This window comes from Chionomys nivalis, chromosome 18 (assembly GCF_950005125.1).
Source record: "Chionomys nivalis chromosome 18, mChiNiv1.1, whole genome shotgun sequence".
Taxonomy (NCBI): Eukaryota; Metazoa; Chordata; class Mammalia; order Rodentia; family Cricetidae; genus Chionomys; species Chionomys nivalis.
The window spans coordinates 58,260,560-58,275,644 of NC_080103.1; the positions used below are offsets into that span (position 1 = coordinate 58,260,560).

Here is a 15,085-nt window from a genome sequence, read left to right on the forward strand (position 1 = left end):
CCTGACCAGCAAGTAGGTGAACTTCTAGGTGAGCACCTGCTTGCCCTGCAGATACAGCTTATGTAAACTTCCAGGGCTTCTTCTGGCGTACTCCTGCCAAATAGGACCCTTCTAAAACCTAAACCATGAAAGGACAGCACACAGAAACACACACTCATTCCGGGGTGGGAGTGGGAGAGAGAGAGAGAGAGAGAGAGAGAGAGAGAGAGAGAGAGAGAGAGAGAGAGAGAGAGAGAGAGAGAGACTCTCACTTTGACTCCTGGAAGAAAGTGTTAAGGCTCTAGGTACTGATTTCAGAGTTTTTCCCGGCTCTCCTTTTGCCAGGGCAGAAATCCCTACGCAAGACTAGCAAATGAGAAAGCATCGTCCCCTCAACACTTTGGCCTGAAAGATGCTGTCGGGTTCGTCCAATCCCCAGTGACAAGTACTGTATTGTCCTCCCCTCCCCCCCCAAGGCACCCTCACTAGTTACAAGACCACAGCCACTCCTCCGCTAGCTAATTAGATTGGTTTCCCAGAGAAGCTTTCCCGGAGGCCGCGGATCCGACAGCACAGTGGCTTTATGGGCCCCAGGGAAAGGCTGGCTACCCCCTCCGTGTCTTACTCACAGGCTGACTTTCGCCAGTTGCAAACCCCGCACCCCATGGGGCCTCAGCTTGCAACATCGTCTCAAACCCTACCCAGCTTGCTGAAACTTTTTGCAATTCCTCAAACTCCCGAGAGTTCTTTTCCCTCCCACCCTGGAGGGCGCCAGAGGTCTGTGGCAGACTCTATGAAGGACGGTCAGCCGGGAATCTCAAGGAGAGTAGTCTGCCCGGTTTGCCTGCTTCTCTAGTGGAGGGATCCTTGCTACCGAGCCCCATCCATACAGCCCAACCCAAACACCATTCTCTCTACACTCTCTACACAGTGCACCACGAATTGGGTCCAAAATCACTGCCATTAAGACTCTCTCCACCAGGACCCCTACCGTTGTCTCCATAGGAGTTTATCAACCCTGGATTCGGCTGGGGAATCCAGGGACCGTGGGAATCCGGCCGTGGGAATGCAGCCACCCGGGTTGCTGGTTACCTTGACATCGTGGGCCACCGAGTGGCTGTGTCCGGAGTAGAAGAACTCTGCGCCCCGCTTGCCATGGCGCACCCAGCCTCGCGCAGCTGCAACCTCAGGCTCCGCTGCTCAGGACTTCCTATGTTCTCTCTGCGCCGCGGGACCTGCTTGCCCAACTGTGCCCTGAACTCCAAGGCACCTCGCGATGCTCGCTCGCAGCCTCCGCGGTGTGGAGGACTCAATGACCTCCGCCCCTTCCTTGTCTCTCTCTCCTCTCCGCCCCCTTTTCCTTTCCACACAGAGTGAGGCTCAGGCACGATCCTCTGATGCTTTGGCCACCCAGCAGCAGCAGACAATACTTCCAGCCACCGGACAGCTACGGAAAGTTTTGCTTTAAACTCATTTCCAAATAAAAAGGGCCATTTCTGAGTCCTCAAGACAGGAATGAGAAGGGCCAAGGCATGTCTCGACCCTGATGTGTTCGGTTGTGGAATGCAGCTTACAGAATAAACTCGTTCCAAGCCCAAACAAAAAGGGGTACAGGAAGAAAGGGCTGCCTGTTTGAAAGAAAACTTCGTGGCAGATAGCTGCTGTAAGCGGAACAAATTTAGGCTCCAATGTCACTGGAGCCTAAGTCCCTCTGGGTAAGGGAATGAGGAGATGGTGCGAACAACATTCCCGACCACCTGCTGGCCTTTTGGTAGCATCAAAGTCCTTGAGAGAATATCGGGTGTCATCCACAGCAAAGGATGTGCGCCTGATAAGTTTTGTAAAAATTCGTTAATGATCAAATAAAGACATGCTTCTTTTTCATGATGAATTGTTACTTGGACCCAGTTATATCGTAAATGTGTAATGTTGAATGAACTTGTACAGTGCGAGTCTTTTTTTTTTACCACTACAATTGCTTTCAGCCAATAATGGATCACCGCACACCTGTTAACATCTCGTTTCCCATCCCAACACTTTCACGATTCTATTACTGCTCTTCTGAATTCAGTAAAATATTGTCACTAGCTGTGTGGCAGGGGGAGGGGGGAACAGCGCCACATCGAGATAAATCTGTTTCTCCATTCCAGAACCACGAGGCGCTTCCGAATTCCTGAAACTTGAAAGGGATCATAAAGCGCAAACGTGAGATAAAATAAATTAGCCATTAACTATGGGAAAGAACAATTGCACATCCCCCCCCGCCCCGTGATGGAGATAGAGAATTTTTAAATTGATATTATCATAGCATGTTTTAAACTGTTCCTTGGGTATGGTCAGAGAGTTGAATGTTTAAATTAGTAGAAAATGTGACACTGAGCGCCACTCTTCCCTTTAGTGACTAACAGTCCTTAGTCACAGTGCAGCCTGCGGATGGTTTCCCTTGTGCCTCCGTCACTGAAATGAACCTCCACAGAGGTCTTAGCCATCCTCCCTGTCCTCACCTGGGACACCAAATGTCCTCCCGCCAAACCACTGAGATAAAAATGCTCTAATCAGTGTTTCCATTTCAGAGCTCTGCAGCTTGAAGATAGGGGAATCTCACACCAGCTGCCCTGGCGCTGGGCACGGAAGGAAGAAACGTGCTTGCCCATCCAGTGTCAAACTCTTAGGGCAGTCAAAGCAGTGGCGACCCCTTTTTCAAAGTGCTACGTAAAGTGTCTCGTTTGTCTTCAGTCTGCTCGCCACCTCTAACTGGAATTCCTTCTTTAGTACCATATTCCTTCACCAAGACAGAGCTCACCTGGGTGCTCACTAGCAGTCCTAACTGTCAACATGTCTTCCCGAGACCAATAGACATATTATCAGGGAGAGCGGCTATGGAAGAGTAAACAATGAACACCTTTCAAAGATACACCCCAAGCCCATGTGCAACCCAAATCTGATCCTCTACTTATATTCCCCAAAGACAGCTCCTGAAAACCGGAAGATCCACAGAAAGGAAAACTTTCCGATCAGAGAGTAGAGGGTAAGAGGCTGGTAAGCCCTTTTAAAATGTAGTTTAATCTTATTGTTGCCTGTGAGAAGATGACACTCCTTTAAAGGTATTTATCGGCACATCCAACAACAGATTCAGTGAGAATTAGCCCTCTGCCCGTACTGTTTCTAGGAGACAAACATGACTCCGTGTGAGGAAGCACAGAGCCCTGTACTGCATGGCTACAGCTAGGAGATGAACATGCTCCCGGGGGAAGCATGTGATCGGGTTTAGAATACCAGCATCCTCTCCATCCTGAATGGAGAAGACAACATTGGTATCTCCACTCAGAAGACAAGGACGTAACGTACTGCATGTGTGTGCTGAACAACCATCACTCAAGACTAGATATGGAGGAATTTAGACAGAAGGTGTGCACACTTTGTGGCATTGAATTAGAAATAAAACACCACAAAAATCAAGAAGGAATGCTGAGTATCGAGTTTTGTCACTTTAATTAAACTACCCACAAAGGTTTATTGGACTTTGCCATCAAGATCAAAGGAGGAAACATGCTACAGTTTGGTTGTTGTGAAAATAACAGAGCTAATATTTTCATTTTTAATATGTAAATACTTGACACATAAAAACTAATATATGTAATACATTTGTGAGTGGTAAGTTTTAAAAACATAATAAAGTTAACCATTGGATCTAACCTAATGAAGGATGTGCTAGCTTCCTAGAGTTGTGGAACCAAGTATCACATACCAGGCAACATAAACACAGAAATCCGTGGCTCTGGAGTGAGTAGCTAGGATCCAGGATCCAGGTGTAGGGAAGAAAGGACGGATTCGAGGTTAGAGAGGGCCTTCAAGGGACCCTCCTCTGAATGAGGCAGAAAGAGTTGGAAGCTGAAGGCACTGTCTGGGCACATGTAGTGGTTCAGGACTTTTAAGAACACTCAACTGAATATGTCTGAATCAAGGAATGAAATTCTGAAGAAGTAATTCAAGTAATAGATACAAATAGGTAGGAGGAGTGGCTCGGTTTAAGCAGGTCCTTGACAAAGAAATCACTACTCTTTCAACTTTCAGAAACAAGAGCTATAATTTGACGTTGAAAGAGTCAGCATTTCCTTTCTCTCCACACCTGGAACTGTGACCCAGAGCAACAGTTCTGCTCCCTCAGCTCTCTGCCCCATCTCCCCTCTGTGCGAGGATGAAACCAGTGCAGGCTGCCAGTCATGTGTCAGCTGAAGGAGCTTATCACAGGCTGGCCACAGGACAGGAGATCCGAAATACCTTTCTTTTAAAAAAAGTTATTTTTAAATTGCATTTATTTAGTTGTTTTATGTGCATGTAGGAGGATGTGTGGCATGAGCACAAGCATATCATAGGATGCGTGTGAAATTCAGGGGATAAGCTGGGGAAGTAGTTTCTCTTCTTTCATCATGTGGGTATCAGGAATCAAATTCAGATCATCGGGCTTGGTGGCAAGTGCCTTTTACTGTTGAACAGCCTCCCTGCCCTCCGAAATGTCTTTCTCCTCAATTTCTCCTCACGTTCCTTTCTCTTTATCTCTCAGTCTTTCTACACTGTCACCACATATAGTTAACAACAACAATGAAGAAATGTCATGGCTGACCTTAGATGTTTTGAAAGAATGTGGATTGGATATTACAAAACCTTCTGCACCCAAGCCAAAACAGTGCAGATGTCTGACTTTCTTCTGGTTTAGTTCTCAGCAGCAACCTTGGATATAGAGGACAGCACTCCATGTTTTATTAAACCCAGGGCTACATGAAGACTTGGGAAGAGGACAAGCCTGTGGTTAGACAGACTTGGTTTCCTCACAATCTGCTTGCTGTTCAAGAAGCTAAATTACTGCCGGGTGGTGGTGGGGCACGCCTTTAATCCCAGCACTCAGGAGGCAGAGGCAGGTGTATCTCTTTGAGTTCAAGGTCAGCCTGGTCCACAAGAGCTAGTTCTAGGACAGGCTCCAAAATTACAGAGAAACCCTGTCCCAAAAAAAGAAAACAAAACAAAAAGCTAAGTTACTTGACTTCTTTGTGCTTAGGGTCACATGTCTTGTGTTTAAGTCACTTCATTAACTCATCCATTTGTTCATTTGTTTCTAAAGACCTATCACAGCATACAAAGGTGCCAATAATATGATGATTGACAGCGTACAACACAGATATCAGTCTTTCTTGTACAATACAGATCTCTGAAGACTGACTGGGAGTCAGTTATTGTCTGAGTGATCAGGGCAAGATTGCAAAAAAAATTGAGAGAATTTTGTATGAAGTTTTGCATATTTCAGAAGCTAAGGGTGTGAAGCAAAGCCTTCAAAGAGTGAGGGATAAGAGGCAAGCCTTGGGGGAGAAGTAGCTGGATGGACCGAGAAGGCTTAAGCAGGAAGCTAGGTGAAGTAGGAAAGCACTGGCAAGAGCACTTCTTACATAGTACTTCCCAGTGGGTCTAGAGTTCAGAGGGGCCTAAGACCATTATCTACTTTGTGGAAGACTGACAGTGTTGATTGATTTTTTTTTTAAGAATTCTGTTCAACATTTGTTTAAAAGCTTTCCCAAAAGTGATACATGTGAAAAAGTATTAACCTCCTGTGGACTGAGAATCCAAGAAGGTGTTTGGAAAAAACAGAAATGTATTTCCATTATAAATTAGGGACTAATAAAATCACATGGTATTAAATAAAGATACAGCAACAGCAACTACAGACAGAGTTCTAGATACCTTTTTAACTACTTAATTTAATCCTTGTAACAAGTCTGTGGTGTGGATAGTGATGTCTTTTCATCATTACAAGGAAGAAAACAAAGATTAAGGAATTCGGTGGTTTCCTTAGGTTACATAACAACATCGTGTGTGAAAAAACTTGAATTATGAATTTGGTCAGTGTCCTTTGTGGGCTGGTATACCAAAGACCAGTCTAGCTGTGTCGGAAGGTATGTCAGACAAGAGTCAAAAGATACTAGAGACAATGAGGAAGGGGATTGTTACTGTAATTCTGACAGAAGTTATTGCAGATGTACCCACAATCATGGCTGGAATAACTTAGACTTCTAGTCCAATGTGACTTGAGGTCTTCAACCATAGACAACCTGGTAAGGGTGTAACACAGAGGTGTCCACACACAAGTGAAAATCAAGGTGTAAACTGAAGTGATGTAGCTACAGAGTCAAGATCTCCAGCCAAGCCCCGGCAGCAACATGGCATGGAACAGATTCCCGCCACAACTCTCAGAAGACCTAACCTTGTTGTCACCGCCACTTTGGGATTCTAGCCTGCAACCACAGGAGACTAAACTTTTGGTTTTCCTCAGACTCACCCATGTAACTGAGGATCACCTTGAGCTTCTGAACCTCTTCCTTCATGTCTCAAGTGCTGGGGTTACAGGCGTGCTGTCTTGTTCAGTGCTAAGACCAAATCCAGAGTCCTAGACATGTTACATGAGCATACCAACTAAATTACATCCTTAGGTTCAGCTTATGTGGTTTCTATGACCCAGTTTGTAGCACTTGGTTACATGCCTCTAGAAAACAAACATCTTTTGTTGGCTATTAGATTTGTTGGTTAATTTTATTATATTCTTGAGAATCAGCCCATGTAGTCTCATTGAGCATGAAGACCAATGGTTGCTATGTTTAAAGTCAATACTGGCCAGTCACCGTCCTGACATATTAATCCTTTGCATTTAAGTTTGCATTTTGTAAGTATACAGAATGATAACAGAAAAATAGAGCATGGGTCAGAAACCTGGAACCCCAGGTCACTGCAGTCCTGCTTCCCCAAGAAGGGCCTCCCTAGAACCCCCAGGACTTTCCTGTTCCCAAAGCCCTGTGTGTTCTTCTCTCTTCTTTCTCACCCATGCCCAGTAGCTGTTCTGACCTTCCCTGGGGACAAGTTAGGGTCTCAAGCTGGACAGCATTAAGTATGGTCACAGATATCTTGTGGCAATTCCATGCCAGGGGAGGGGAGAAAGATTCTCAAGTCCACTCTCACCTAGACACTGGCACAGAGACATGTTACCACTACAACACGAGTTAGAGTGATGGAGACAAGAAATTAGGACACGCCTGGCCCGGCAGCCCCACATACAGTCATTCCCTTGGATGCTGTGCTTAGAAGACAAACTCATGATCCAACAGGCTCAACAATGCATAGATGCAGCCTAAATCCCTAAGCAGGAGTCTTAGCTGCCTGTGAGGATCAGTGTTGGCCCCACAAGAATCCCTACATTCAGCCGGGCGGTGGTGGCGCACGCCTTTAATCCCAGCACTCGGGAGGCAGAGGCAGGCGGATCCCTGGGAGTTCGAGGCCAGCCTGGTCTACAGAGCTAGTTCCAGGACAGGCTCCAAAACCACAGAGAAACCCTGTCTCGAAAAACCAAACAAACAAAGAATCCCTACCTTCTAAGTGCTGGCTGTCGGCTTTGTGCCTGTGAGACTCCTGATTCTTCCTCCCAAATTCTTCGACACTGACTTCAGTCTTTCTCCTCTAACCAGTTAGAGTCACACATTTGAAAGGGGAGCCATGGAATAAAAGTCGCAAAATTCTGTTGATTTTCAAAACAAATGAAATGTTCTATTTGTATTTAAATTGGGATTGTACAGTAAAAACGGACAGTAAATTCATGATAGTAACATGATGCTTTAACTTTATTTGAGTATATCACCAATGACTTGGCTTTCTCCCATTAGGCCTCTTCTAAATTTTTCCACCTCTTCTAGGTAAGCTGCATAGGCTGAGTACCACAACTTACCACAAGAGACTTTTAGGGAGCTCCTGAGGTTGAGGCTATAGTATAGAGTGAGGAAATAAAAGCCAAAGAAGTTATTCTTGAGTCATCCAAAGAATAAGGTTGAAAAAAATATAAAAATATTGATAAAAAAGCATTTTCATCCTTAACTTTCCAGTCAATTCTCCAATTTTCCAAATGTGTCTTCTCCAACTGTAGCAAAGGGTCACCCCTTTCTGGCAGCTTCCTCTAATAAGATGACATGGATTTCTACTGGGAAATTTCAAAATTTTTAAATGTATGGAGGAGTGGGGTCTGGAAAGATGGCTCAGTGGGTGAGAGAGCTTGCTGCTCTTCCAAAGGGTCTCAGCTGTGTTCTCAGCACCTGCATCAGATGCCTCACCACTACCCCTGACCCTGGCTCCACGAAATCTGTTTCTGGCCTCTTCAGGCACCTATACTCACTTGCACATACCCACATGCACATACAACACACATATACACTTAATTAAAATAAATGTTTTTCTGAAATGTGTTAAAAAGTAATTCTGTTTTCAGAGTACAGTTTGATATCCAAAGAGCATCATTTTACAAAAAGATTACCCATGCCAATTAATTGCTAAGCAAAAGGAATAAAATGGATGCCCAATGTTATACCTGAGAAATAAAAATGAATTTACATGCAGAAGCTTGTTCTTTTCTACAGTTAAATCTTTTCTCTCCCTGGATACCATCACACAGAAATGTCTCTGTCTACTACCTCACAATATCTCTGCCACAGTTAATGGTTTAAATAGATACAGCTTCCTGACATTGCTTTCAACGTCACCAGCAGGTCAGAGTAACCATCATCATCAGTACCTTCTCCAGTCCCTGAAAACTTGATCATTTTATGTAAGCTGCCAGATTCCTCTGAGTTTCAGATGTCTTATCTGCATCCCAGAGAGCCACATGGAACTTGTTTCAGTGGGAAGAGAGACAGAGAAGCTACGACCGTCCCTAAGACTTTCTATTAAGGCTCTATAAAGAAACAGAGCCAGCAAAGTGTGTGTGTGTGTGTGTGTGTTATGCATGTATGGTATGTGGGGGCTGTGTGTATGTATGTGTTATACATATATGGTGTGTGGGGGCTATGTATGTGTGTGTATTATGCATGCATAGTATTGTGGGCTGTGTGTGTGTTATGCATGTATGGTGTGTATGTTGTGTGTGTGTATGTGTTATGCATGTATGGTGTGTCTGGGCTGTCTGTGTGTATGTGTTATACATGTATGGTGGGGGGCTATGTATGTGTGTGTGTTATACATGTATGGTGTGGGGGTCTCTGTGTGTGTTATGCATGTATGGTGTGTGGGGGCTATGAATGTGTTTGTGTGTTATGAATGTATGGTGTGTGTGGACTGTGTGTGTGTGTTATACATGTATGGTGTGTGGGGCTATGTATGTGTGTGGTGTGTGTGTGTGTGTGTGTGTGTGTGTGTGTGTGTGTGTGTGTGTGTGAAATAAGGAAAAACAAGTGAAGGATTTGTCTCACTCACCTACAGAGGGTAAAACCCTAACACACTGGAGTTCGAAAAGCACCAGTGATGCCCTCCCCACCCAACTGCAATCAGCCATTGACTGGGTAGATATTCCAGCTCCAATCTGAGGACAGTCTCCAGGAGAATTCCACTTTGCTGGAGGAAGCTGATCCTAGTGTTCTATTTACATTTTCCACTGGTTCAAATGAGGTTTACATTATTGAGAGCAATCTGCTTTATCTAATAGTAGCTAACTGAAATATTAACCTCATACAAAAACTTTAAGTTGATAAGTACAGTAAACTTTTATAGATTCCTTCTACAGTACAGATGCTTGATGTGGGATTTCTGTCTGTATGCTGTGATTACCACTAAGGAATAAAGAAACTGCCTTGGCCTGTTGGTAGGGCAGAACTTAGTTAGGCAGGGAAAACTAAGCCCAATGCTGGGAGAAAGGAGGTGGAGTCAGAGAGATGTCATGGATCCACCGCTGGAGACAGACATGCTGAAGCTTTGCGGGTAGGCCATGATCTTCTCTTTTTCCTTATCTTTACCAGCAAGCAAACCCACCTGCCTTCCAAATATACCCTAGATTTCTGACATCTGTGCCTTTGCACACATCAGCTCCTCCTGAAATATCTTGCCTCAGTTCTCTACATGTAAATCTTGTCTATACTTTAAGCCCTATCTAGTGACCATCTTCTCCACCCAAACCTTACCCAAATGTTCCTCTTACCTATTTCCAAGTGGAAATCTGGACCATAAAATAACTACAGATATATCTTTCATTCTTTCAAAGTTAAAACTTTGTGTTTTTCAAGATAGATGTGTATGTGTGTACATATGGGCTTTTTTTATTATTATTATCCCTAGTCACTACTAATTTCTTAAGATCACAGATACCAGTTAAATGTTTTAATGGGTAAAGACACATGTCTCTGTAAGTGGGTATGCAGTGAGGTTTTTGAACAGTCAGATCTGCTAGGACACTAATGACTCAGTGTATACATAGAAACACATATGCATATAGTTGGAGATATATAGATAAAGAGAGACACAGAATACTGTTTCTCTGATAAATCCCAACACATTCCTCCAATCCTATTCTTTAGCCTACTGTAGGAAACTTCTCCTTTATAACTTGTAAGTGGCCAGGGATCCAAAAGGCCCAGCACTCAGGTGTATCACCAGATCCACAAGGAAATTTGGCATAGAAAAGAAGCCAAAAGATGAGTCTGCTTGTCCACAGCTGATGCGTTGGGTAACAGAAGACTCAGCTGAGTAGACCTGCAGAAACTAGGACTCACATGGGCACTCACTGTAGCACTAATAATAGAAACCTAGAGACAGAAATTGGGGTTCAACCTGAAAACCAGAAAAGCAAAAGCTGCCAAGTCACTAAAGAAGTCTTACCTCTACCAAGGCTGGCGACCACAGACTAAGCAGCTAAGCCTCTTTCTCTCATTTTATATTCCCTCCAGTCCTGGGATTAAAGGTGTGAGACTCCCTAGGACTGGGATTAAAGGTGTGACCCACCACCACCTAGATTTGTAGCCCAGTGTGGCCTTGAACTCACAGAGATCCACCTACCTCTGTTTCCAAAAGCCTGGGATTAAAAGTGTGTGTCACCATTGCCTGACCTCTAGTGGCTTCAGCTTTGCCTCTGGTCTTCAGGCAAGATTTATTTATTAAAATGCAAATAATATACCACTATACCCCATGTGGGAAGTGTTTTTCCAGCTCCTTTCTGCAAACACTGTGGGACACTGAAGAGCCTTCCCTTCATATCAGACCAGACTCAGCAAGGTGTGTAACGTAAAAGTTAACTGAAGCCAGGACAGGCAGGACAGGCACCCCCAACCAGGCCCCCACCCCACTGCCTCCAGCCAGTCCTCACACTGGCCTATTCATGCAGTCAACAAATGTTTGTTTATTTACCTTGAGCAAAATTCTAGATACAGCAACTCTCCAGTTTCTGGAGTTTGCAGAGATTGTTTTTGCCAGATTTTCAGTGAGCAGGCTAGCACTGATAGAACAGGCCCGATAAACCTAATCCAAACACAACACGAGAAGAAAGTGAGGCTGACTCCCAATTACACACATCTGCAGGTGATTTCAGGATTTAATCACATCCAGGGTGTGGAATGGAAAACACATTGGGTAAACCCTGTCTTAGCCGAAAGCTCCAAGGTACTTGGAATACAAAATAAGCGCGGGGCCAGCTGTGTACTGGCTGCGGCCACCATGTGCCTGTGACTTCCACTTTCCAGGACAGCTGCTCCAGGAGATCACACCAGGCCAACCAAACTCAGGCCCTATTTTTGATATTCTGGTCTCACACAAAGAATCAGTCACAATTTCAAATCTATCAAATATGCACGTAGGTGATACCAAATGCAACTCCTCCCACCCAGAACTGTGTGCTCAAAGAATTAAGAAGTTATTTCAACAAAGTTTTCAAACTCTGAAAACAATAAAAATGATATTGAAAATAGAAGAGCAAATTATTGAAAGAAATTTATTCAGCTTCCAATCTGTTTCTTACCTATTTACACTGCAATTCTATAAGAAAGTATTTCATCTTTCTTATAGCATATAGTTCTGTACAGCGTATAGAACAGCATGGTGACTGTCGTAACAATGATGGCTGTGTATCTCAAGTTATAAAATTATCACATTCTCAATGCAAAACTGGCAGTAATACTAATCACCCGCCAAAATCAATGCACATCATGTCCACCCGTGAAACTGCCACACTGCAGCATAAATTTCTACAACTGTTATGTTCTAATTAATAAGGAAAGTTAAAATAACTTTGAAAACTGTGGAAGCCTTTTCTTGCACTAAAGCAATCTGCCTGCAGGTTTCTTCCTTCTATGTCTACGGCATTTTGAAGTTAAAAAGGAATTTGTCTACTTTACTTTGTTGGTAATCTTGCTCATTGAAAGCTCTTTTACTGAAGTGACAAGATGAGCTTTCACTTTGGTGGCCTCCTTTTTGGTTTTCTTGTTTGTTTGGGGGGGGGGTGCGTGTGTGTGTGTGTGTTTTCTAAAATACACCAGATAGGCTCCAGTTTAACGTGTTCAAACTACCCCACACTGCCCCTGGAATGGCCTTCCACAGACACAGCTAAGTCTTGCACCAACTTCATGTCTCCTCTCAGACCTCACAGTCTCCAAGAGATCTGTTTGTGCCCCTCTAATTAACATTAGTAACCCTTCCCCACCTCTAAAACTGCACAGAGACAGCAACCAGCTCGTGCCATTTCCTTTCACTTGATGGCTGATCAGCCGGTTTATAGCAATTCCTAGTACTCTCTACCTCCTCTTCTACAATGAAAGCCCTGTGGATGTTTATTGTTGTGGCTGCTATAACAAATCACCACAAGCTCAGTGACTCAAAACAAGAAATGAGTGTGTCCACTCAGTTCTGTAAACCAAAAACACAGGTTTCTTATGTAAAATCACGGCTTTGGCAAGAGGGCTCTGAATGGAAAATTATGAAAGTGTGGATTTGAAAATGTTTCAGCTCTGTAATCATCCGCTTCTTCATGTGTCATGAGATGAGACCCACGGTGCTGTTCTGGAGAGTAACTACGTGATGCACGGACCATGGATGGTGTGGATGCTGTAAAGGATTATTGAGCAGGGCTAGCTGTGCAAGTTACGTGAAACTGTGCCTCACGGGAGGCAGGAAGCCGTCATCATCCATGCCTGGGGAACTGTGCCTGGTGGGCACATTCCCATTTACTGTTAGAAGTTTTCTACCACTCGTTTGTTACAGTATTCACAGCATTCAAAGCAGTCTATAGTTCTGTCTCTACCAATAGTTCTTATAAAATAATTTTCAATATATTAAGTAAAAAGCCTAAAGTTAGTCAAACTTGGTGGTTCTTTTTTTATGCATAATTTTGATATTGGTGGTTCTTTGGTGGTGTCTCATTTGCTCACCTTACCAAGCACAACTATTGTCTTACTTTCCCCACAAATTCAGTAATAAAGTACATCCTGGTTCTTCAGCACCACAGCAAGCTGGCTCCCAGCTTTGCAGGGATGTCTGTCTTGCCCCTGTCTTTAACAGAACAATGGCCACATCTCATTTGATAGGGGCTTCTCTACTTCTCCAGGTCATTTATCTGACATTTAGTAACTGCCTTGGACTGCTGGGGCCTTGAAAATTCTTGACATTCTCTATTTTCTACACAAACTTAGTCAACAGAGAGCTTGGACTTTTTGAAGGACTCAGCAGCAGTGAACACCTACTAGGTGCCCAAACACTGACCCAAGTACTTGGCATGTGTTAGCTCACTAGTGCATTTTACTCTTGGGGTGGCACTATTAGACGTATATAACTGGGATGCCAAGAGGGCAAGACCCATGCCTAGGGTCTCACAGATAAATAAAGTCAGATCATGAGATTCCAGAATCCACATCCTTAGCCTGGTTCTCAAGACTGAGCCCACAACAAAGAACAAAGGGAGCTGGAACATATGCTGTTGGCATTTCACTCCAATGAAACTGGGAATCATCCAAAGAGAAAGGAAGTACACAACTGTAGGGATAAGGTAGTCTTTTCACCCCCCAAAAAATAGCCCCTCTTCCTCCTCTGTGTCCCTCTTAAATCAACAATTGTTTGTACTTGAGTCCAGCATTCCTGAGGTATTCGGCAGCTTGCTACTACGCTATGCATGAAAAGCAGTCTTCTCTCCTGACTGAGGAATGCGTGAATTAGGACATTACATGACTCTGTGCCAAGCTTGACATCACACACAGCTGCTAAACTCTCATTCCTTGTAAAACCAGAGGAAGGATAAAAGTTTAATTAATATACATAAGAGGGCTGGAGAGATGGCTCAGAGGTTAAGAGCACTGACTGCTCTTCCAAAGGTCCTGAGTTCAATTCCCAGAAACCACATGGGGACTCCCGACCATTTGTAGTGAGATCTGGGGCCCTTTTCTGGTGCTGCAAGCAGAATACTGTACACATAATAAATAAATATTAAAAAAATATACATAAGAGTTATTAAAAACTAAAGCATCTAGCATAACAAGTTAAATTATTGAGTTAATCCCTATTTTATAATATATAACTGATTTTATAACACCTTCCCACACTGTAATCTTTCATATTTTACATTTAAGTATACTTTTATGAACCAGATGTATAGGTAAGCACAGGGGTACTCACCTTTAATCTGGTTGTTCAGGAGGCTGAAGCAGAAGAAGGACAACATTTCAACCAGCCTAGGCAAGTTAATAGGGTCCTGTTTCAAAAATACAATATGGGTAAATGGTACAATACGTTTTCAGAATTTGTCATTGAGTTCTAGGGACAAAGGCTTCATGGTTGAGCCACTTGATTAATACAAACAAGGCCTAAGGTTCAATCCCAGTAGTACAAAAATATTACTAAATGGATGGATAAGTAGTTTATACATGTATATATTCTATATGTAGTCATGACTTATTCATATTTTAATTTCATTAACATTTTGTAACCTTTTGTCACTTTGTTTCCATATAAAATTTTTAACTACATATTGCTCCAAACTTTTGTAGACAAAAATAATGATAATAATTATAATAATAACTTTTCCTAGCCAAATCCGGTTATAATTCTATTTCATGTTTTTTGTAACTTAGTTCAATACCTAAATTATTTACATCACCATTTCAGGTGATTTTTCAAAAAAAAAAAAAAAAAAGCAGTCAGACATTTAAAATCTTAATGTCCTGTGGCCCACATGACCCCATAAAGTGGCACTATTAGGAGGTGTGGCCTTGAAGTAGGTGTGGCCTTGTTGGAGGAAGTGTGTCACTGTGGGGGCGGGCTTTGAGGTCTCTTTTGC

General features: G+C 43.3%; 1 protein-coding gene across 1 annotated transcript in view; it reads right to left on the reverse strand.

The window, feature by feature from the left end:
• Positions 1 to 1,272, reverse strand: part of Ptgfr (prostaglandin F receptor) — a 30,163-nt gene extending 28,891 nt beyond the window's left edge. Inside the window, exon 1 of the mRNA XM_057793508.1 lies at positions 1,072 to 1,272. The gene's annotated coding sequence lies outside the window, so the exon portion shown is untranslated. The remainder of the gene's footprint in view (positions 1 to 1,071) is intronic.
• Between the last annotated feature and the right edge of the window lie 13,813 nt (positions 1,273 to 15,085).